The sequence below is a fragment of the Pan paniscus genome, chromosome 17, assembly GCF_029289425.2.
Source record: "Pan paniscus chromosome 17, NHGRI_mPanPan1-v2.0_pri, whole genome shotgun sequence".
Taxonomy (NCBI): domain Eukaryota; kingdom Metazoa; phylum Chordata; class Mammalia; order Primates; family Hominidae; genus Pan; species Pan paniscus.
In genome coordinates, this window is record NC_073266.2 from 93464130 (window position 1) to 93489502 (window position 25373).

Sequence of the window (25373 nt, forward strand, 5' to 3'; positions counted from 1 at the left end):
CATTCATTCACAGTTACTCTTTGTTTAACAGCGATGCTGAAAATAATAAAGGGTCATAGTTAGCATTTATCCATTTTCATATGCTAGCATTTACACAATCATCTTAGTTAAAAATCACAACCATAGAAAGTGTGGACTATTATCATCACCCCCATTTTACAGATGGGGAAACTGAGGCCCAGAGGTCCATGTGTCCAGAGCCTTCAAGTTATCCAAGACCCTTCATAGACCTTGCCTTATGCATATGGCACTGCTCAGAGAGCTCAAGGCCTCACTGCATTAACGTCTATGGGAGCCTCTCTGTTGACCACATCTGGGTATGAGGGAATTTCCTCTAAAATTGCAAACTACCTCTCAGTTTGAATCATATTAATAGTATCATTTTAATTCCAACACAGTGGCAGACACTATTATAGACAGCAGGGACATAGACATGACTACAAAATGTGGCCTTTGGATATGAGACATTGGCAGTATAGTTGAGGGAGTCACGGAAAAGACAGGCAAGAAGACATCGGTGATGTGGTGAGGCAGACACCTCTGTACATTCACCAGGTATGCACAGAAAGGGCCATCTCACTGAGCCCGGGTGGCAGGTGGGCTTCCTGGATGAGATGACAGGTAAGTTCATCTTGGAGGCTAAGTAGGTGTTGTCCCAGTGGGGAGGGGCTGAATGGGAATACCAGGTAGGAAATACAGGATAGGATGCCACACAGAGGATGAGCTCCAAGGCTGATATTCTAAGGGGGAAGGGGGAAGGGAGAGTGGAAATCCTGCTGGGGGGTGAAGGTGGGGTTATGGAGGGTCTTATGCATTGGGAGAGGGGCTGGGACTTTACCCTGTGGCCCAAGGATTCTCCACCTAGGGACTGTAGATGCTTTGGGCCAGATCATTCTTTGTTGTGGGAGGCTGTCCTGTGCATTGTAGGACGTTTGGCAGAGTCCCTGGAATCTTCTCACCAGATGCCAGTAGCAACACCTCTCCCCATTGCCAAATGTCCCCTGGGGTGGGGGAATGTTCCCCATTGATAGCTGCTGCTATTGCTGGCAGGCGGTCTTGACAGGTGACTCAGCAGTGTGGTGTTAGGCCAACTTGGCACCATTGTCACATTCCTTTGGAAGCTTAGAGGAGAACGGATTTCAGCGGGAGAAGTCTAGAGGCAGAGAAGCTAATAGGAGCCTGTTGCAATACATCATAGGAAAAGTGATAATGGCACAAGAGGGGTTGGACATGAGAGAGGTCAAGGAGGGTAATAATGGTAGAACCTCTTGTTGGTTGGGGGTGAACAGGGAGCTGGAAGTGATGTTGTTAGTTACAAGAAAGGAGTCCAGGAGAATATTGAGATGTCTTGGCTGGAGAATTGGGTAGAAGTTATTGACCAAGACAAGGAATGTATGAGATGGAGCAGGTTTGGCGGAACAGTTAGTAAATTCTGACCTAGAAATTGGAGCTGGGGAATAATTTTCTGCAGCTACTTCAGAGGGGGGAAGAGGCTTCTGTAACTTAGTGTTAATGCAGGAAATAGCAGTTTCTCTTCCCAGAGAGCTTGCCGTTCAGGAAGTGCACCAATGTCTCTACCCCCACGGAAGCAGTGTTTCCCAGAACACACTTTGGAAATCCATGTCATCACTTGAATTTAAAGGTTTAAAAGGAAGTACAATAGGATCCAAGAGAAAAAGAAGATGTAATTCCAGAAAGGAGTACTTGAGTTAGATGAAAAGGATAAGTCAGATTTCAAAGGGCAGAGATGGCAGGCAAGGCCGAGCCCTCCTCTCTCCCCACCTTGGTCTGGGGGTGATTCCTACACTGAACTTCCTTCAGAGCCTTAGACAGGCCAAACGTTCCCTTTACCTGAAGAGGTTTCCCAGCCCTTTACCTGAAGAACCCTCAGTAACACTCTCATTCTCACTCATAGAAAGCTGTTGCTTCTTTTTATTGCCTTTGCCGTGTTTTGTGATTATTTTTCTTTCTTTGCTGTTTGTTAAACTTTGGTCTCAGCCCCAGGTATGGCATTCCCACGAGAGCAGGGATGATGACTTTTATTTTCTTAATTCTATCCCTAGTGCCTAACTCGGTGCCTGCAACAGGTGGTCGCTCCATATGTATTTCATAATAATTTGTTGGATATCTTTGTGGAATAAATGAATAAATGATGAATGTGAGCAATGGCATGAGGAACAATTAGAGTGGAAAATCATAGAGATGTTGACCAACGGTCTTTTATGAATGAACTTTGGCCTTTGAGACGGGAGGAGAGGAAAATTTGACTAAAAGCCGGCTGGGGTCAGGGCTAGGAGGGCCTCTAGCACGATCTGTGGGATCTGGACTTTCATTCATGTGTGGCAAATGTGTAGCCATCCATGAACTTGAACCAAGAGAGGGGTTGTCTTCCTAGCACTTGAACGCCCATTCTTGCTCATAGAAAGCTGTTGTTTCTTTTTATTGCCTTTATCATGCTTTGTGATTATTTTTCTATTTCTTTGCTATTTGTTACACTTTGGTCTAAGCCCCTGGTGTGGCATTCCCATGAGAGCAGGGACAATGACTTTTATTTTTAAAATAAAATTAAAATTCTCCCAAATAGCCTGGAGAAGCATGTGATGCCTGAATAACTGGTACCATCATTCACTTCAGTTGAATCCTCTTAAACAAAGAAGAACATTTCATGTGAAATAGTTTTTGAAAACGAGATGTACTTAGAAGTTGGAAAATAAAAGAAAATGTGAAAATAAGGGTTTTTCTTCTTCTATGTAACACAAATTCAGTTAGAAATAAAACTTAAAGAATTCCTGTTTGTCTTTCTGTGCCTGGCTTACGTTATTTAACATTGTGCTCTTGAAAATGCAAACAGAGTTGATGTTAACTCTTCTCACTGCACAGCGAATAACTATGTGAGGTAACGCATTTATTAGCTAGATTTAACTATTCCACAATGTGTATATACTTCAAAACATCATTTCATACATGATGAATACATAAAATTTTTTGTCAATTAAAAAAATAAAAAATAAATCTTAAGATAAAAATTTTTATTAAAAATGATTTTTTCAGGGTACAAATGTTCAGACCAATGTTTATGATAGGTTGCTATAGCATCCCTGTTCTTCATGTTTACTTTTGCTGTATTATCAAAACAATGGTCATATTTACAAATAAATATGTTAGGCCTTCTATAATTTTCCCAAAGATTTGTCTTAATTACTTATATGAATTTTGTATATTTTTATAAGAGCCTATCGTATCATCATTGCTATGGAGTTTCTCTGGGGTTAAATTTACAATTAACTGTTAGCTGTGAGATCCTGTTTGTAAATGTCTTTGAGTAAGATTTAAGCCATTCTCCAATATCACTTTTATGGATTTGTGGAAGTTACCTCTATCTTACAATTTTTGCAATTTCTCTTTACAATTCAGTCATATTTCCTTTATATTGTATTGTCTGAGTCTCTATCAATCACTGAGTGAGTTGACTATTGACTCAATGGACATGAATAAAGCATTAAGTTAAACAGTGGCAACTAAATTATAAGTGGTCAGTTTACTAATGACTATCTTCCTGCTTCGATGGCTGTTGCTTCTTTATGCAGCCTCGTGTCTCTGAGGATTAGAGTAGTGAATCTGGACAATGGTTGCACTCCGCACTCTATGCCTCCATCCTGCAAGACCTCCTTCCTCAATCTTACTTTATGCCTCTCTGTCTGTCTTTGTCTTCACTCTGTTTTTCTACTGGGAATGTCCTCACTTATCTCCCAAATGTTATTTATCTCATTGGGTTTTTCCTAATATGTATAATCAGATTGATATTCACTTTCTTACTCTTCTGAGCTTTTATTTTGTTAGTTTTTATTCACCCTTTAACCTCTGCAACACAGAATCAAACACAAGTGCTTTCCTGTGGTCACAAGAAGGTGTATTTGTTCTAAGGGGCTGACATGTTTCAATCCTTGTCTGATTCTTGATACTCAAATAAAAGGATACGTCTACTTGGAGAGCCTCAAAAAGGGCTGCTACTTGCCTTTAGATCTCGCCCACTTATAGTTTGTCTACCCACAAATTGACAGAGACACACAGAACACCCACACAGACAGCTTGTTCCTGTGTGCTTTTGCTTGACTAATCCACACTGTCTTCATGGGTCAGCTGGTTTAATGAGCATCTCCCACCATCATCTGAGTGGGTGATCTAAAATGCACACCTCTGCTACTTACTGCAGCTCCCACACCTACCACTCTACAGCCATTTGCTGAAATAGCTTCTGGTTACCTGTGACATGCTGGTCTCACCAACTGGACTTCAAGTTCCTCGAAGAAAAATATTGACATACCCTTTTCTTTAAATGCCAGATATCTTGTCGAGTATGGCATATAGCACGTACTTAAAAGGATTAGGTAAGTAATGAATGTGTATGGGTTTTTTATTATAATTATGTTGATGTATAAAGTTGCAAATTCCTAAAAGGCAGAGGCAACTCTCAATTAAGATGTAGTTCAGTGACCAATATCACTTGGTTAGGAAACACTTGTGCAAAGTGCCATGCTATCTTCACTTTAGTCGGTGTCCTGTCCTACCTGGCGTATACCTTGGGCAGATCACTTAATCAAAGACTGTTCCCATCACCCATAAAGTGAGAGAATTGGACTAGTTTGTCCACAGAGACTCCTGCAGCTTAGTCATTCTGTGAGTCACGGAACAATATATAACTTACCAAACAAGACGTTTCCTTTTAAACGATTTCACAATTGTTACCCATCTATAAAGTGATATGGTTTTTTAAAATCCTGTGTTTTGCACTCCCCAGTTGTAATCTGTGAATATGTCAACTTCCTACTAGTCTAGTACTTACGTCGGTAATCATTTTACCTAACCAATGAAGAGGATTCACTATCTAGTGATGAAAAAAGTTTGAGATGTTTAGGGGCCAATGATTTATCAAATAGAACTTTTAGCTTATTTTGGTCAGATAAACCTGAAATGTTAAAGTGCCACTAAAATGCAGAAAACACTGTGGGTTCTCATTCTGGAGAGAGAAAACCTAAAACATTACAGTTTCAAAACAAAGGTAACATAAAATAGAACATTCATCAGGAGGCCATCAGGAAAGGCCATTTCTTCTTGTTGAGAGATCCAAGGAGAACACTTCTTTTTATTTGTGTATATTTGCAACATGACACTATCAACAATGAAATGGCTTTCACTGTTTAGCTTATAAAGATGTGGCTTTAGAGTATGTTACGGAAACTTTGACTTGAAGCATCAGTACTCTAATTAATAGAAAGTCAGTTTTGTGCTAGCGCCTGGGGAGAATAGCAGTGTATGGAGTTTCAAGTCAGTGTATTAATCCCTCTCATTATTTAAGACAAAAAATATAATTTTCAGGAAGGTAAAGAGGCCCACAAGTGAGAGAGGTGACATGATAAGAGGCACAATGTCAAGAGCAGAAAGTTTTGGCTTCCGGGGAGATTTCAGAGCAGGTAAGAAGCTATCCTGGGTGAGGTACAGTCAGCCTATCATGTAGGGACCAAGGAAAATGTTGAAAAGGTCAGAGATTTGGCTGATTCGAATACATGATTAACTGTGAGAATGATGGCTGAAGAGTTCAGTGTAGACCAAGAGACAGATGCTCACATTCTGAAAGAAAACTTGAGCATGAGGAAAGTTTCCGTGAAGATCGTGCCAAGTGCTTTGAGTGATGAACAGAAACAGAAAAGTCTTGACATTTGTTCTGGTCTTTCAGAGGAAGCCAGATAAAATAGTGCTTTGTGAAGAAACAAGTAACCAGGAATGAACTGCCGAGCAAGAGAACTTCAATTCAAGAGACAGATGGAAACATCAGTATTCTCAGTACCCCCTCCACACACCTTTATTAAAGCATTTTTATTTAATCAGTACTCATTTACTAAGCACATACTAGGTGTACAGAATTATGTTTAGCATTGTTGGAATTATAAACATGAAAAGGACATGGTTTCTTCCCTGTAGCTGTTTATAATATGATGAAAGAAAGTAAGACATTATAAGAGTCATCACTTTCCATCACAAGACCAGGCAATAAATGGAAAGTCCTGAAGATTGATACAACCTAGCACTTTTATGAGATGCCTACAGCTCACTTGAGCATGTACTTTCCATGAAGTCCTTTTTGAGCTGTGTTGCTTTGATAAGCAGATAACACAGGTGTCAAACAAAAACTCAAACCTATGTTTAGAGGGCTAAGATGTCCCATTACTGAGAAGAGTCAAGAAAATGATAAAGGTGCTGAAGGAATTCCCAAAACTGAGTCCATCTATAGCTTCTCCAGTTGATGCTCCTAAATGGAAGGCTGTCCACTGTGTCATTTGCGGATGTGGCATCTTCATTATAAAAATCAGTCTCATCACTGAAGATAATTTATTGTATGCATTTATCCATTCGGAGCACTTGTGTGGAGTTCCTACAGTATGCCCAGCATTCTAGTAGAGCTAGTTTATGCATTCATTTTGCCAAAAGTTTATAGACTGCTTAATTTTCATCAACAATCAGCAAATTATTGGGTTCCACGTTGACACTTATATTTGAACTTAAAGGTTTATTTATTTTACCATCCACATTAAGGAAACATTATAATGAGCTTTTAAAGGAAAAACAAATAGCTCTGGAGACATGAGAGTAGAAAGAATCCCAATTTATCATTTTGGCCAAGTTCAACAAACATTGCACCATGAACCAATAGCTCCTAATGAGGACAGCTGCAATACACTAAATAAATATACCATTATATTTAATTAACTTAGAAATCTTACAATTTCCTGATCATGGACTTTAGCCCATTTATGGATGGGAATGGTTATGTATGTGTGCATTTGTGACAAACACAAAGGGATATCTTAGATATTAAAGATAAAATGAATAAACTTTACTGTGTGCAACAAAGTGGGAACAAATACCATTTTGACACTGCCTTACATTCATTCTATCCAGACTGGAGCACCATTAAGAATGAGACTGTTGCATAGATGCAGCCATATATGCATTTCAGCATTTTTCAACATGTAGAATGCACCTAGTTTCTAGTGATATGAATTAAAAATTACTAGATGTAGCCAAGAGGAAAGCAATAATGAGGAAATAGAACAGCGACTATATAATTTACTCTGTTAGATACTTTCAAATAAACTGATGTCGAAGCTATCACAGTGGTGATGAGAATCAACTAGCAAAGTATTTGATTTATGATTTGCAAAGAATACCCTCATTATCCTCTGTTCAAATGACTATTTGAGGGTCAATGCCTTTAGAAGAAGGAAAATAATTTAAATTTAAAAATCCCAGCAAACCAAGAATTGTGTGGTATTCAGAATAAATAATTTCTATTCTATTGGGCTTTATCATGAATAGTGATATTAAGTCCCTTGGTTTTATATGTCTTCAAAAACTTAGCTATGGCCATTTGAATACAGTAAAAATAATTATCTTGGAGTGTATCACAATACAGCTTAAACATTCAAATAAGTAAATTTATAAAATTCTAAACTTTGAAGCCACCTCTAAAGGTCATTTTTGATCATTGTTCTGTATCCCAGGTTGCTTAGATATTTGAACATAGTTTTTTTTTTTAAAGGTAAAATTAAGAAAATTTGACTTCCATATAAATGAAAACCATCACCCACAGCAAGTGCTCTTAGGATCCTAAAATGCTGAAATTTAGTAAAATGATTCATAGAAGCTATTCATAAACTATTTATTTTGGTTAAGGTAATGATGAGGGCTTTTTTCTTTCCTTTTACCAGGAATCACTATTTTATGGTTGTAACGAATTATCTGAACAAAATTGTCAGCTAAAATTTCTATATTTATATTATGAAAGATGGTGAGGTATTTTTTAAATCAGTCACGACCTTAGTGAATCCAAATGGAACAGGAACTTTTTTAAATGAAGTGCTCAATATCCACACTGATTGTCTTTCTTCCTTCATTAATTTGTTGGTGGTATTCGTGTGGGGTGGATGGGAGATGTTATGACTATAGTTTAAATATTTTAAAATATTCATTTCGGGTGGTTGAGAAGGATGATAAATAGAGAAAACAATAATTTATGTTATATGTATACATACACGCGCACACACACACAGACACAAAGAAAAATAGAAAACGTTTGTGTCAAATGTTAGCTTCAAGTTAGGCTCACTTACCACATCTTGAATGTTATGCCATCCAAATATAAATAATATATAGATCTAGATGAAAACTAGTATGTCCTTAGACCAATAAAAATGATTTTTTTTGGTTTAAGAGAAAATAAAAACTATTTTTATGCATTTATTAAACTAGTGTTCCTAAAGTTTTCTGAATAAGCGTCTTCTATCATTATGACCTTTCACATGCATTAGAAGGCAGAAGGCTCTTACATTGTGCAGTTGCTCTTGTATTGGGAGGCTGACACATTCTTATTGCCCCACCTGTTATAATTTCCACAAGGTTAATTCTATACTTCTGTTTACAGTAAACATATCTTTATAATATAGAAAGGAAAAGCACCTTCTTTCAGACACCTACAAGATTGTTCAGAAAAGACAAAATACCCTAGCAACTATATTAAGCTATGGAAGTCTTCTCTTAACAAACTCTGGACAATCAAGTTGATATTTTATTCTGCAGAATATGTTCACTTTTATTAATTACTTCTCTTAACTCTATCTAAATAAGCTCTTTATTATAATAGGTAATAAATATGCCTGTAGATTCTGTATGTTCAAGTTAGAAGGATGTGAGGTAGGGATTTCACACTTAATATGTAGTATTTTATCTTGCTTGCTCAATAAGTACGTGTGTTGATAGCAAGTATACATTTTTACTCACATTTATGCATTTTGAATACAGCTGTCTTCCATTTAGAAAGAGCACTTCTTACACAATTTGATAAGTATCTGCTGTATCTGCAGTTCTGCCAAATACATTTTCTCAGTGCTTGGAGGCTATAGGCTGTGTATCAGCTACGTAGGAAGTCAGTACCTTTTCCCATTGGTTCAAAACACAATTAAGCTTACAAGAAGTTATGTTGCACTGCATAACTATAATTAATGTGCAGATCTAAGATTAAACAGTATAAATAAAAAGCTAGAACCATGATCAGTATTCAGAAGCAGGATCAGCAAATTTCAAAGATGAGATAAGCCAATGCAGGTAATTTAACAACTGTTTAAAATACATTAGAATTTTCTAGTTCCATCTAAGTGCAATTTGCTGGACATTTGATATTTGAGTCTCTTGCAGAAAATCTAAATAAATCACTATAAAATCAGATCAACAGGAATTAACAATGATACGATCATAGCAAGCCCAAGTGTACGTTTACTTTTAAAATACCTTTAAGTTCATTGAGCAGACCAGTTTTTATTTTCATATGTATGTTGATTTGGGAAAAGCTATAAAAAGAATGGCCTTTCTCATTTTTCTGAATTATATTAACATTAAAATACACACATAAGTCCGACTGGGTGCAGTAGCTCATGACTGTAATCCTAACACTTTGGGAGGCTGAGATGGGAAGACATCTTGAGCCCAGGAGTTCGAGATCAGCCTGGGCAGCATGGCAAAACCCCATCTCTACAAAAAGCACGAAAATTAGCTGGGTGTGGTGGAATGTGCTGTAATCCCAGTTACTTGGGAGGCTGAAGTGGGAGGATCTCTTGAGACCGGGAGGTGGAGGCTGCAGTGAACCACAACTGCATCACTGCACTCAGTCTAGGGGACAGAGCAAGACCCTGTCTCAAGATAAATAAATACATAAATAAAATAAAATACAAACATAATGAAAAGATATAAATTATGTGTATTTGTGAAAAAATCCTTTTATTTTATAATATGACACATGATTATAAAAGATCAAGAAAATCTTTTGAAAGTAAGTGAATTCTTTCCACAAGAAATTTCACACAATCCTGTCTTTCCAACGGGAAAATAGTCTGTAGTTCTGGAGAATCATTATAACTTAGCTTTGACCATTTTACAAAAAGAAGCATAGAGTCGTGGTGCTGAGCTAGGAGATATGAGCTCTCTCCTCTCTGTGCATGCCATACCCTAGCTGTACCTTAGAATAGTGACTGATACTGCTGGTTTTCTGACCTACCGTAGGATTCGAGAATGGAAAGAATCCTGAGAGTTACACAATGTGTGGCTACAAGCGTACATGGGAGGAGATTACATAAATACATTTAGGGTCTATATCTTCAACTCACTCTTCTGAGAGTGAGGAAATTGCTCTTAAAGCCACCTATAATGTCTTTCTTGTACAACACGTATTAACACAAAGTTTAATTTATACACTCATGCATTAAGTAAAATGCATCAGACAATAAATTTTGAAATTTTAAAATCACCACTGAAGAGCGAAGACAGCTGATATTTCTCAGGGCCTGTGGAATGTCATAGGAAGAGATTTTTTGCTGACACGATTTCAGACATTCAAGCAGTTGCACATTTCACAGAGAAGGAAACTGAGGCTCAGAGAAGTTAGCTGACTTTGGCCGTCACATTACCTATTCTTTTCTATATGCCACACTGCCATCAGTCAAAAAACACTAGGAAGCCAAGTAAAAGCAGAAAACCAAGATTGTGTCCATCAGAATGAATATTCCCACAGAAAGCTCCATATAATGTGATGATCATCATAGACAAACTTCAGGAACTGTGTTGATATGCAAATTTCCAGCAAAATAGCAATGGCTGTAACTAGTTAAGTATGTTTTTACTGGTAAGGGGAGTATTTTTAGTGTTTTATGAACAAGGCGCATTTTATTGCTTACTTTTTACTTTACAATAAGACAAAAATCAATGAATGCTTCTTTGGTTTTACAAACTCTCATAAACGCAAGAGTATATGTGTACACAGATATTTATACCTTCAGTTTGCATGTATTGTGTTGTGAAATCTCTTCATAATAGTAAAGCCTAAGTTATTTTCTCATTGTACCAATCTCAGAGGACTTCTGTTTCACAGTTATCAGTCCATACATTTTCAGCTTTTAGAAACCTGCGGTGGGGATGGTAAATTTTCCTGGTGGGGATGCAGATTGAGAACCAGGGCCCAGAGAGGTTGAGTGATTTGCTCAAGGCCACAGAGGGTCTCAGGTATTTACAGGAGGCTGCAGCCATGCCCTTCCCATAGGTAATCTTAGTTTTTGAATAAAAGAAAGGAAAGCACTGAATTAAAAACAAACAAACAAAACAAACAAACAAAAAACAAGTAACTGGATATAAATCCTGGGACCTCAGTTGTTTTCCACATGGGTATTGATTACAATTTGAAAGAAAAACTTCCTTATATCGTATGCTTATGTAGCTTGTGGTGCTTACCCCAATAGCACCAGGAAAATGAAACACAGACCCATAAGTCTGCTTTTGTTAATGCTAGATCTTCGGTGAACTCCAAAATACCATAAATAATTGAGATAACTGTGGGTGCCCTGGGGTGTTTTTTCTTTTAATCTTCTTTTTCTTCAAGTGTGTGTGTGTGTGTGTGTGTGTGTGTGTGTGTGTGTGTGTGTGTGTGTTTTAATCAGAAATGAAGAGTACCAGCATCCACATACATATTACCCAGCGACCAACCATGGAGGGGAGAGGCTCTGGACACTTTGCCCACACGCCAGCCTCTACTGGAACAAAGCCAGGTCTCTGCAAGGAGGCCGGCTCCTCTAGCCCAGCGGGGAAGGTATTAGGATAGGAAGCAGTGGCCTTCCTCAGCCAACTTCAGGCTTAATGAAAAAGTTGAATTCATGTATTTCAGTAGAGATGTGCACAAAGGTTGATTTTTTTTAAATCAACTTTTCATTTTACAACAGTTTTAGATTTACAGTAAGACAGTGAAGCTAGTACAGAGAGTTCCCATATGCACCACACCCAGCCTCCTCCATTGGTAGCATCTCACGTTAGCACCAGACATTTGTCACGGTCCGTGAGCCAATGCTGACCTGTCGTTATCACATTATCACAAACTCGGGAGTTTGTTCAGTTGCCTTTAGTGTTCCCCTAATGTCTGCTTTCTAGTCCAGGATCCCATTCAGGACACCACGTTACATGTCACTGCCAAGTCTCCTTAGACCCTTCCTGGCTATGACAGTTCTCAAATTTCCATTGTTTTGGATGAGTTTGACGTATCTGAGGAGCATTAGTCAGGTATTTTAGAGAATGTCCCTCAGTTTTGGTTTGTATGATTTTTTCTCTTGGTCAGACAGGGGTGATGGATTTTTGAGAAGGCCACAGAGATAAAGTGCCATTTTTATCACATCCCAGGAGAGGTACCTATGGTCCACATGACTTACCACGGATGATATTGACCTTGTCACCCGACTAAGATGGTGCCTGTCAGGTTTCTCTACTGGAGAATTCCCCTTTTCCATACTTCCTTCCGTATTTTGGAAGGAACTCACTATGTATGGCCCATAACAGTGGGAAGTTATACTCCACCTTCCTGAGGGAGGAGTACAGATTGATATTTTTATTTATAATATTTAATACATAACTTTTCGAAATAAAAGGCAAAATAAAATGTTAAAATTAGGGTGTATTTAGTTGTTGATGCATGTAACACAATCTTTACAATGCCCACTCGTGATATTGTGTTGTGTGAACACAGAAGTCGGGTGCACCGCTTACCTCGAGTCCAAAGGTGGTACCAATCCATGGTGATACTGGCGCAGGGACTTGAGGAACCACAGGGGCTCAGGGTCAGAAGGCCTGCAGAGGTCTTCAGTTCACCTCTCTGTGGTCCAAACTGAGACCTCATGGGCTTCTGATGAGAAATTCCTACACATGAGTGTGGCAGATACCGCAGTTTCTTTACACACATTCTACCTTCTTCTGATTACCAGAGCTGCAAGTGCGTTTTAAATGGTAATGTGTGTACAAAAAGCATTCACATTTTCCAGATTTTTCTCTTTTGTAGACAGCAACTGCCATGTGACACAGCCCAGCCAGAGGCGATAGATCAGCCAAACCCCACCGTTTTCTGAAAGGCTTTGGCTTTCTTGATAAAGATGCCTTTCTCCTTTTTCTCTATTGTCCCTCGAATGGAGAAGTGAGATCAGGAGGGGAAGCAGTCACTGTGTGACCTTGTCACAGTGATAGGGATGACAAACGCTAACTTGTACCAGGTCCTGAATGGGAAGTCACAGGAGCGCCTTCTCCAGGATGGCACTGCTGCCCTAGCCCTGACGTGTCTATCCTAGACTTCCTGATAGGTGAGATGGAAGATAGTTACCCAGGAGTCACTGTGGTCAGGATTTCCATAACATGCAACCACATGAAACCCCGCTCCCTGGACCTTTCCTCCATGTCCATTTCCAACAACGTGAGGACAGCCCACCTTTCAAAGGAGCAAATCTTGTTAAGCATGTTGCTATTTTTACTAATTTCTCTCATGTAATATCTTCCACATAGTTTGGAGTGACTAAATTTCCAAAAATATCCCAATGATTATTTTTGTTTTCTCCAGGATGTTGCCAAATCCTGTTATTTTACCTTCAATGAATCATGTCTTCTCATATTCAAACAGTTTCTCACTGTATTATAACATTCTCCCTTTTAGATTCTTTACTTTTATGGAACACAGAGGGTAGCACTCAACTCAGACTAGAGCAGCAAGGCCAGCTCTGGGTGTCAGCTATGAAAGCCTTATGTCTACTCTGCTATTGCACTTAAAATGACTCCCAATTTATCCATACATGATTAAGTTCATAACCCTCAGCTTCAGTGCATTGATTGAAACCAACCTATCTGAAAACCTGATGACTATCTATTTTTCCTTCGCTTCTATCCCATAATTGCTACCCAAGTAAATGCACCTTGAAAATATGATGAAAGGACCACAGCGTGATGAAATCTGCCACTAAATATCCTGCATAATTCTGGAATGAGATGAACATCCGGGCTACACACAGCACAAGCCGAACTGCTACGTATGCTTGGATGGCAATGTGCTTTCTCAATACCATAGTTTAGCCTGAGCAGTATATTCCTAGTGTCCCCATATTCTTAGCCTTGGGCCAGGGGTTATTTGATGGAAAAAAAGTTATGATCTCCCCTGCCTTGTTGGATTGTACACATCAGTAAGCCTCTTTACAAACTTCTTATGGAGGAATACACAGATTGAAGGTCTCTATTAGAAAATCTCAGCACAGGTTCATGAAAGCATTGTGATTAATCTATGGTGGACCACACTGATTCTCATAAAAATTGTCAGGTGGGTCTGTTACTGGAAAGAGGTCCAGACCAAGACCCCAAGAGAGGGTCCTTGGATCTCGGGCAAAAAAGAATTCAGGGCAAGTCCAAAGAGAAAAGTGAAAGCAAATTTATTAAGAAAGTAAAGGAATAAAAGAATGGCTACACCACAGACAGAGCACCCCAAGGGTTACTGGTTGCCCATTTTTATGGTTCTTGATGATATGCTAAACAAGGGGTGGACTATTCATGCCTCCCCTTTTTAGACGATATAGGGTAACTTTCTGACATTGCCATGGCATTTGTAAACTGCCATGGCGCTGGTATGAGTGTAGCAGTGAGGACAACCAGAGGATACTCTCATCACCATCTTGGTTTTGGTGGGTTTTAGGCGGCTTCTTCAACTTGCTTTATCAGCAAGGTCTTTAAGACCTGTATCTTGTGCCAACTTCCTATTTCATCCTGTGACTTAGAATGCCTTAACATCTGGGAATGCAGCCCAGCAGGTTTCAGCCTCATTTTACCCAGCTCCTATTCAAAATGGAGTTGCTCTGGTTCAAAAGCTTCTGAGAGGTCCCCTCAAAAACTCTGGTGTGACTTGTTTGGAAAGGTTGGAATGCCATGTGGAATCACCCACTATGGGTTTAGCTGACAGTAATTTTCCTTCATCAATGGGACCACTTTTCTAAATGCTAATAGTATGTGAGTTATTCACAAAGGCAATTTGCTGAGTCTTGGCAAATTACAGTTTCATTAAAAGTTTGTTTTCCCTAAGGCTTAACATTAGTCTTCAAGGTTTTTGTTTTTATTTTTATTTTTTAAATCTTTTCTAAACCCCAGTGGAAAATAACCTTTTACTGTGAAAAGTAATCCAACCAGGTATCTTCAAAATCTTAATAGGCAAAGTGAATTGACCTTGGCTCATCTTCATGGAGTATAGGAAAAATGGATCCATTTTCTTGCTAAATAACTACCATTCGAATGTTGATTCTGCCTGCCTAAGATTAGCACCTTGTAAAATCTGTGTTTGAGAATGTAAATGTAAGGCAGCTAAGCACACAGACCCACATTCCCAAGCAGAAGCAATATCCTCTATCAGCTCCCAACCAGTTCTGAGAAATGATGAAGACATGCTGATTTTTTTGTCCAGAAATTGAAAAACAGTAAGAAACATGCAGAAATAAAACAATTTTGAAACTTATATTTTATCATACCTATCTGCAAGTGGGAGACAGTGTCCATAATCTACACTAAGCGTCAATCACTGGAGCAGACTTTTAGGGGATCTTAACAGCTGGGCTTGCCTAGGACACGGGGAGTGGGCTATGGATGTGTTGTCATTCAGGGCATGTCATTTGTCCTCAAAGATCTTCACATCAATACGAAATTACTTAAACATTTCATATTGCTTACTTCAAGTGTTAGTGGAGTGTGCCAATCTGAAGAAAGACCTATTGGGGATGAAAGATGCATAAGACAGTGTCCCCATCTGATAGAAGTTTATAGTCCAGCAAGAGGGAGAAACAGGTGAGCAGTCAGCAAAACATAAGTCACGGAATGAGAAGGACCACAAGAAAGCCACAAGCATCTTCCCAGAGGAGAAAGCACTCACAGCTGTAATGACAGTGTCAGTCCTAAAATCTCAAGCTAGCCACACTTAATAAGCATTACTGTTACTGGGGGGTCCCTGCTCCCAGAGCTCCCAAGATGGTGGTGGGCCACTTCCAAGATGGTGGTGGGCCACTTCCAAGATGGCGGTGGGCTGCTTCCAAGATGGTGGCAAGGCTTGTGTTCTCTGACCTGGGGTTCTTGGCCTCACAGATTCCAAGGAATGGAATCTTGGGCCATGAGGTGAGTGTTATAGCTCTTTTAGAAGCCGTAGGTCACAGAAGAGAACTGTGGAACCCAGTGACTAGTGTTCAGCTCCATTAGGATGAACCTGCGCACTTAGCTGTGTAGGAACAATGGCAAGCCTTTAGCCCGATCAGGAGTGGCAATGGTTGCCTCACTGGATCAGGAGCACAGTGGACACCCCGTTGGATCTGGAGGGATAGAAGACAGCAGCAGGTCTGCGACGGCAGCAAACAGCAATGGCGGATGGCAAGGGAAAGCTCAGCTCGAGCCGTAACAAACACAGACAAGAAGAGTGTGCATTTGCAAGATTTAATAGAGTGAAAACAGAACTCCCATAAAATGAGAGGGGACCCAAAAGTGGTTGCCATTGCTGGCTCCAGTGCCTGGGTTTATATCTCCATCATTGTCCCTCCCACTGTGCTCTTAGGCGATAGATGATTGGCTATTTCTTTACCTCCTGTTTTTGCCTAATTAGCATTTTAGTGAGCTCTCTTTACTACCTGATTGGTTGGATGTGAGCTAAGTTGCAAGCCCTGTGTTTAAAGGTGGATACGGTCACCTTCCCAGCAGGCTTAGGGATTCTTAGTCAGCCTAGGAAATCCAGCTAGTCCTCTGTTTCATTACCACGTATCAGGGACTGTGATTCTCCCTGTATTTTTTTATGCAATCCTTTCATCAATCCTAGAGATAAGTTTATTATGCTTATTTGAGAAATCTAAGGTAAAAGAGGTCAAGTAACTCTTTCAAACTGTTCAACTCCAAGGAAGGCCAGTTAGGGTGGAAAGGGTAGAAGAGATGAAGGTGGTGGTGGTGTGAAGTGGGTGTATCTATTGGTGCATAACAAATTACCCCCACACTTAGTAGCCTAAAATTATTTCCCACAATTTCTGTAGGTCAGGAATTTGGGATCTGGGTGGTTCTCTGGCCCAGGGTCTTTCATGAGGTCCAGTCGAGATTTTAGCCAGGGATGTGCACCAGAAATTTTGACTTAAGAGTGAGGATCAGCTTCCAAGCCTGCTCACTACACAGCAGCCAGGGTGGTGCTACCAGGAGCTGTCAGATCCATCTCAGGGCTGCTTGAGTGTCCTCCTGACATGGCAGCTGGCTTCTGCAGATTGAGTGATTGGAAATCTTCCTTTTATGGCATAGCCTGGAATGTTCCTTTTATGGCAGAGTCTGGAAAGTCACATAGCATCATTTATACCACATTCTACTCAGTAGAAGTGATTTTCCAAGTCCAGAGGGGAATTAAGCTGCACCTTTTGAAACGAGAAATGCTGAAAAGTTTGCAGATTTAAAATACAACAGGGACCAAACATAAGCAAGGCAAAGAAGTCATCTTAAGGCAACTGTGTATAGCAGAAGTTGGCTTGAATAGTGGAAGTCACGGCTGAAAATTTAAGTAACAAGCAGATGGAGTAAACCTTGAATTCCAGGTGTAATATGATTTTACATGAAAGTTAATACATTTCCACTGAAGATTTTTAAGCAGATAAATAATATAATTAAGATAATTATGTAATAAATGTAATCAGATGATTTCACTTGGAATGGATTAGATGACTGGACATTCTTATAATAATTATAAAAATAATAGGCTGGGTGTTGTGGCTCACTCCTGTAATTGCAGTACTTTGGGAGGCAGAGGCAGGCGGATCACCTGAGGTCAGGAGTTCAAGACCAGCCTGGCCAACATGGCGAAACCCCATCTCTAGTAAAAATACAAAAATTAGCCGGGCGTGGCAGTGCACATCTGTAGTCCCAGCTGCTTGGGAGGCTGAGGCAGGAGAATCGCTTGAAACCTGGAGGCACAGGTTGCAATGAGCAGAGATCGCACCACTGTACTCCAGCCTGGGTGACAGAGTGAGACTCCTTCTCAAAAATAATAATAATCATCATCATCATCATCATCATCATCATACAGAGTATACCTGAGTTTGGGAAAGAGAAAGAAATAATATTTTTTAAATTCTCTAATGGTGCTTTAGAATAGTCCTCTAGAACTGGCATTGGCAAACGTTTTCTGCAGAGCATCAGATAATATATATATTTAGCTTTGTGGGCCAACTATTCAATTTTGCCGTATTTAAAATACAAAACAAGCAATTGAAAATAAGTGGGCTGTATTTGGCCTATTGACCATGGTTTGCTAATTCCTGCCTCCAAACCTTCCCAGTTATACATTAGAAATCATTACTTTTATCACATAAACTAGATGGTTTTCAAATTCTCAGAGACAACAACATAGCAATGCAACTAAAGGGCAAAATGAGAAGAGAAGACAGAGACTTCGTATGAAAAGAGGTGATCAAGTCCTGCTCTATGGGGTGCCATGGCCTAGCCTTGAGAGGTGCTAGCTCTAGGTATCTAAGTTTATATGGTGGAAGCGCTGATAGCAGTCATTCATAAACAGTTTAAATTAGAGATTCCCTTACTTTAAGGTAAATAAGAAGTCAGCAACACAATGTGATTTGCAAAAGACATATGGGAGCCAGAAAGAAACTTAACAAAGGGTGGTGGTGAATACACAGGAAAGACAACAACCCAAGTGGAACCTTTCTTCTCCTAACCCAGGTCTATGACTTCAGCATCATAACTTACGATGACTATCTTGAGAATAAGCTATGGACAATTTTAAACATCACTCTGCTTACAGATGTTCTACTCAGTTTGCTAAATTTGCATAACAATTATCCCATTTGTCAGCTCTTCTACAACTTCTCATATCACCAAACTAAGAAACACCTTATTTATTTACAGTGCTTCCTTGAAAGAGGCACCTAGACCTCTTTTCTTGAAACTAATGACTATAATTAATGATGGCCTAATCTTTCAACTGTCATATCTTTTGTCTTTTTTGGAGGAGTATTTATGATAATTGGTTCTTGTCACTTGACATAATATATGATATGTGAACATAAACCTTGTTTCTTTTTGGGAAAAACTAAATTTTGTGAGTTTAAACTACCTCTTCACAAGTTATTAGCTGTTTTTTCTTGGAACATTAGTTATTATCTCTTGGACTAAGTTGTCTGTAAAATGGGAATAATAATATGTAACACAAATAGTTTTTTTTAAGTAAATACAAGTTAAAGAAAGAAAATAAAAATCACTCAAAATCTTACGACCAAAGATTTCACATTTATCTAACATTATATTTCATTTTTTCTTCACGAAAACGTATTTTCTCACAAAATGTATGTTATGTGATAATGTTTCCCTCACACTTAACAATACACTGTGAATATTTACTCTTTTCTGATATAATCACAAATATAATTTTTTCAATAATATTATCCATACAGGTAGAATAGTTACATCAAATCATGACTAAAATTCAATTTTTAAAATATTTTTCCAAACTGTGTTCTAGTAAAAATTGTGTCAATTTACAATCTCACCAGAAGGGTTTGGGAATGCTGAATTTTCTTACACTTAGTCCAGTTACTGCTCCTGTAACTGAATATTTGAGACTGAGTAATTTATAAAGGAAATAAACTTATTTGGCTTATGGTTCTGGAGGTTGGGAAGTCCAAGACCAAGTGGCTGCATGTTGTGAGAGCCTTCTTGCTGTGTCATCCCATGGCAGAAGGTGACAGGGCAAGACAGCATGCACTTGTGAGAGCAGTAGAGCTCACAGCCTCAAATCCACTTAAAATCAGCAGTAATCCATCTATGAAGGTGGAGCCTTCATAATCTAAACACCTCCCACTAGGTCCCACCTTCTGAAACTGTCACATTCGAGATTAAGTTCCAACACATGATTTTTGGGAGACACATTCAAATCATAGCAATTGCCAACACTACATATTATCAATTTTTAAATGTCTTATGTATTATTACCAAAAGGGTCGTTTATATTTATATTTATTTCTTGGTCATTTATGTTTATTGGCCATTTATTGGCCATATATATTTATTCTTTGATAAATTGAAAATTTTGGTTGTTTACCACCCAAAACACCTCTCTACCACTCAGTCACCAATGGCTTTGTTTCTGCCATCATTGATAATTTTGGGTCTGTCTCCTACACCCCTACTTTTGTCACTTTTCTGAGTGATCTCAATATCCATGTAGATAGATGGTCTTTCTAATACCTGGTTTTCTCAGTTTTTTAAATTTCCTCATCCCCAATTACCCTTGCTTCCCCTTTTCTCTGCTGCAAACCCCCATGGTCATACCCTGGAGTCATCATCATTGATAATTGTGCCATTTCTGAACTCTCCTCTTGAAGACTTCTACCCAGTGGCCATCACTTCTATTCTCTCACCTCACATTCTCTAGAGCTATACTCCACCAAGACAGGAATTCCATAAGTATTTCATGGATGTGAGTGCCAGGGGACTGCCAAGAAAACATGATTTTAAATCCTGAAGTCCCTAAACTAAACTAATATAATTTCTTAATGTTAAAATAAATGTGAACATTTATCCATATTAAGAATTGAACATGTTCATAATGGAACAATTTTCTCATTACACCCAATGTTACTTGGGCAAAAATGTCCACTTTCCAAATTTAAGTTGGGCATTTTCATTTTTATATGACTCTCAAAAAATAGAAAATGTGTGAGTCTCATTGGTCTTAATTGAAAATTGGATATTTTTTCTTTTGTGCATAAATCTCCAAAACATGTTCCTGGGAGTCTGATTCCTTTGTATATTTGACTGGTCTTGGTGAAGTAGAAAGTTTTATCTGATTCACTATTCCTACTCTGTGGCTAATGGATAAGGGTGGGTGTCATTAATGTCCAAAAACTACTTAGTCTGTGGGATATAACTTGCTCAGAGCACTGTGGGGCTTCACTTCTCTTCCATCCTTCAGAGATTCTTTTTCAGATAAAATCAAATTAGTACATCTAACATTTTGATACAGTCTTACTCATTTTCATCCTTGTATTTTTTTTTTAAATCTCATTAATCTATTAACCAACTGCCATTTTAAGTGTCTCATAAACCTATTAGCCAACTACCGTTTTAGAGTTATGGAGTGAGTCTCAAATTGGTAACTGCAAAATTAGTAGGTCATTATTTTAGGCACCATGAAAAATTACAAGTATTTGAAGTGTCTTTCTCTATATTCAAAATACCTAAAATAGAATTAGGAGCTAAGACAAACATATAATGTTATATAAAAGTTGAAATTGTCATGGAAATATTACAAACATATACATATATATGAATCTGCAGATACATATTATAAATGTTTACATATATTTGTGTGTAGGTGCATATATATGACATCTAGACATATATTTACATATTTAGTGTGTGCGTGTGTGTATGTGTGTAAGTTACTAATGTTATAGGGTTGAGGTAAATGGCAAACCAATTGGAAAACTAGACAATAGAATTTTGGCTCATATTCTGCATGATTAAACTAAAGTATATTTCTGAATACATGTGGAGTTTCCCATGGAAAGATATTAAAAGGAAATGTAATGTAATTAAAATATTCATTCAGAGGGTACAAATTTTTGTGTTCCTTAACTGTTGAAGGCTTTTATATTTAATCTATATTTTTTCACTCTGTTCTGGAAAATTTTTACATCATTTTATTAAGAAAAACATAAGAAGCCAAATGCGGACTTATTCTATGTTCCTAGAAACGATAATTTTTCTTCTTGAAACATCATGCAAGTTTCAGTTGGATTTCAAGACTCTTCTTTCTATATTTAAGGCAATGTAAGTCAAAGCAGAACGAAGTGAAACATTTGCATACAACTCCACACCTTCAGTCTCCCTGGGTGGTCCAGGTATAACAGACTCAGGCCCTGCAATCTGCCTCTATGTGGGGCTTATTCCAAATGGAACATGGACTTGCAAATGCTTGCCTTCCGTAGTGGCTTTCTCTGGTGATGAGCAGTGAGTGCACCTTCCAACGTGGCAGGAATAACTGCAAGTCTGTGTCAGTGCAGAGGACAAGCAAATGAGCCCCAAGATGCCTTGTGTTCTCTTATTCTTCCTGTCAACTTCCATTTCTCTTTAAGGGACTTGCACTTTATTCTGTAACAATCGATCACAATGATTCTGACCTTTGGTTTTATACTAGACTGTTTACATTATGAGATGTGCATTTTCTTCCAAAGAAATGATCACTATCTCAGCAACTAATGTATTTATGAGACACAATCAGAAAAGATAGTTAAAAACACATACGCACAGAGTGTCTGGGTGGGCTGGAGAAGGAAACACCTACCCGAGTTCCTTCTCTCTGGCCTGCTGCCTCCAATGGGCAGAGGGTTGTTAGTGGATGTCCTCATTCCTCTTGGGAAAAAAAAAACTGGGAATTAGATTAAAATCACCAATTCACATGTTTCAAATTTCTAAAATGCTTATCTCTTAAATTTGAGGATTGCATATACTTAATTCTTCAGGCACCTTTCCCTCTGAAATGTAAATTAAAACTAGAAGATAAGATTGTTTATATTAGACTATAAAAACATCAATGTTGGAACAATAATAAAAATGCAGGCTGGGCATGGTGGCTCATGCCTGTAATCCTAGCACTTTGGGAGGCCAAGGTGGGCAGACTGCTTGAGTTTAGGAGTTCAAGACTAGCCTGGGCAACATAGTGAAGCCCTATCTCTACAAAAGACATAGCAATTAGCAGGGCGTGGTGGCATGCACCTGTAGTCCCAGCTACTCGGGAGGCTGAGGTGGAAGGATTACCCAAGCCCTAGGAAGTAGGAGGTCAGGGGTACAGTGAGCCATGAACCATGATCACACCACTGCACTTCAGCCTGGGCAACAGAGTGAGACCCCATCTCAAAAAAATGCATTTTTACTCTTAAATTGTAAAAAACAAACAACAAAAAAATACTACTTCATTTTACTCATTTAGTATATTTCCATGAGACCTACTAAAACAGAAAATGCTTATGTTAAATGGCACAATTGTTCCTGATACCTTGTAGAGATGGAGATAAAAGGTCAAAGCTATAGCTATCTACAGAATCTGCCGTGATTCAAGGTAAGTTTTCAAATGGGTTGGATAAAGGCTTGTAGAGAAGCCAAAAAATATCCTGCAATTCTAATGCTAAGCGACTTTGCATTGGAAAAATGCCCAAAGGCCTTGTCTAACATGACCACTTACTAATGACTGATGGGAGATCAACAGGGAAAGGGTGGGGACACAGCTTTGTCATGGCAATGTTCAGTGTGTGATCAGCCTTAAGCATCAGGCCAGATGTGGCTGCACAGCCCAGGGCTCCATTCCCTTCCCTGCATGACAGACCAGCAATGCCCACCAGAACTAGAAGCCCATCGTGAAGCAGGGCAGGAACCCCCACAGCAGCTCCACTGTGACTCGCTGGAAGGAAGCTTCGAAAGCCTTGAAGGGACTGAGCAGAGTGGTGAGATTTTTTGAGGATCTTATTTCAGCACTCTGCTCTAAGATCATTGCAAAATAAATGCAAACATTCTCAAGCACCCAGGGAAATCCAAATGTTCCTGAGCAGCACTCTGCACCAGGCACTGTGAAACCCAGGGAATCCCAAAGGGACCAGGCATACACCCCAGCAGGGGAGGCTCATGTCCCCATGCACTGCAGATGCACTTGGGGTCAGGGGATCCGTGTAAATTCTACATCCTTAAGCAGACACATCCAAAGGGCTCTCGCTACTCCTGGTAAATTTGACGTCCCTCTAGTGGATCAAGTCTCTCCCTAGACACGGCAGTCTGCACAGCTTCTGGTCCATGCCCCATGGACACGGAGTCCTAGAGGAAAGACAGCAATCTAATTAAGTCTCTCCGTCAACAGTAAATAAAAGGAGTAACAAAGAAATACTTTGGAGTCTTGTTGGTTTATTTGCTTATATCAGAAACAATAACACAGAAAGAACAAATAGAACCCCAGAGGGAAAATGAGTCTGGTTTTCTCTACCCAAAAGTCATAAGGGAACATTAAAAAGAAAAAAAAAAAAAAGAAGAGAGGAAAGAAATACACAGGCGTTTTTCTGAGATTTGCTGTAGGAAGCAGAACTATTGCAATTGGACAGTGTGCCACCTGGAGGCCAGGAGGCCCAGGCCCTGCCTCTCATGACCGCAGCCACCTCAGGACTAGGCCAGCATCCCCCCTGATGTCCCCAGGGGTCTCTGTGTTCAGACTGAAGATTACTGTCAGAAAGAGGCCATTGTTAATTGATTAGCTAATGTTCACAAAGTGCTTTGAAGACAAAGAGGGCTATATACATGCTTATTAATATTAGTTATTGTTATTAATAAGTTAATGTGTTTTTAAATGTTTGGTTTAGAGCACTGCAGTGCTTTCTCCCTAGCGACTATGCAGGGGAAGTGGAATGACAAGCACTCGGGCTCTTGCTTCCTGGTCTTCTTTCTCTTCCACTCTCTGTGGACAGAAACTTCTGGTGTGCAGCTCAGCTTCCTCTCTGCAGGGAGTAGCCCCTCCACTGGGTGCTCGCACCCTATTTATGGGGACTCTTTGCCAAGGGTGAGGACCTGGGCTGGGTGAGACTGCTGACAACTTGGTTTGTGTATTTATTTTTGATTTATTGTTTTGTCAAAAAGTTTTCTCTAATTAAATCTACCTTGTTCTTAACAATTGCTTTTCTCCAAGACCTTCTCATTCCATTTTCTAGAAATCACTTTAAACACTTTGCTCTTTGAACAAACTGACGACCCATCCTTGCACCATGCGTTGAGTAGCTTTTATTTGGTACCCTGTGTGTGCACTACAAATCCAGGTAGTTTAATGTTCTCATTCCCTGCTATTTGAATCCAGGTATAATCTGACACCTGCCAACAAGCAATTGTTGCATCTCCAAATGACACCTATTTGCTAAGCCCAGCTCATCGTCAGCTCATCGTCTTCCCGCATGGTACTTTTGAGGTCTTTCTGGCTGGAAATTGGCTCATCCTTCTATGGCCTCTTGCAGCACGTTTGTAACTATTTTATATCACTTGTAACATTCCACTTTTTAAAATAGTTCTCCATGTTTACAGCTTAACTCCTTAAGCAAGGACTATGTCTTAATCATTGACTCATCACAAAATTCCTTATGCATAGTAGATCCTCAATAAATATTCGATAATTAATTTCAAAAGTTAAGGTTGCGTTTATCCTGAAGAACTACTAGAAATATTTTTTAATTATAAACATTGCTATTCAGAAGACTGACAGCAACTCTGAGTGTGAATTACATTCCTTGATCAAAATTTCCCTTTCCTTTAATGAATATGTGGTATCAATATAAGAAATGTTGTGTTACTAGAAGAATTAAAGGAGACTTTGGTAAAATGGTAGATACAAATGGCATAGAGTGGTTAACTCCAAACACATAAAAATACTAGGTAAAATAGAAAGC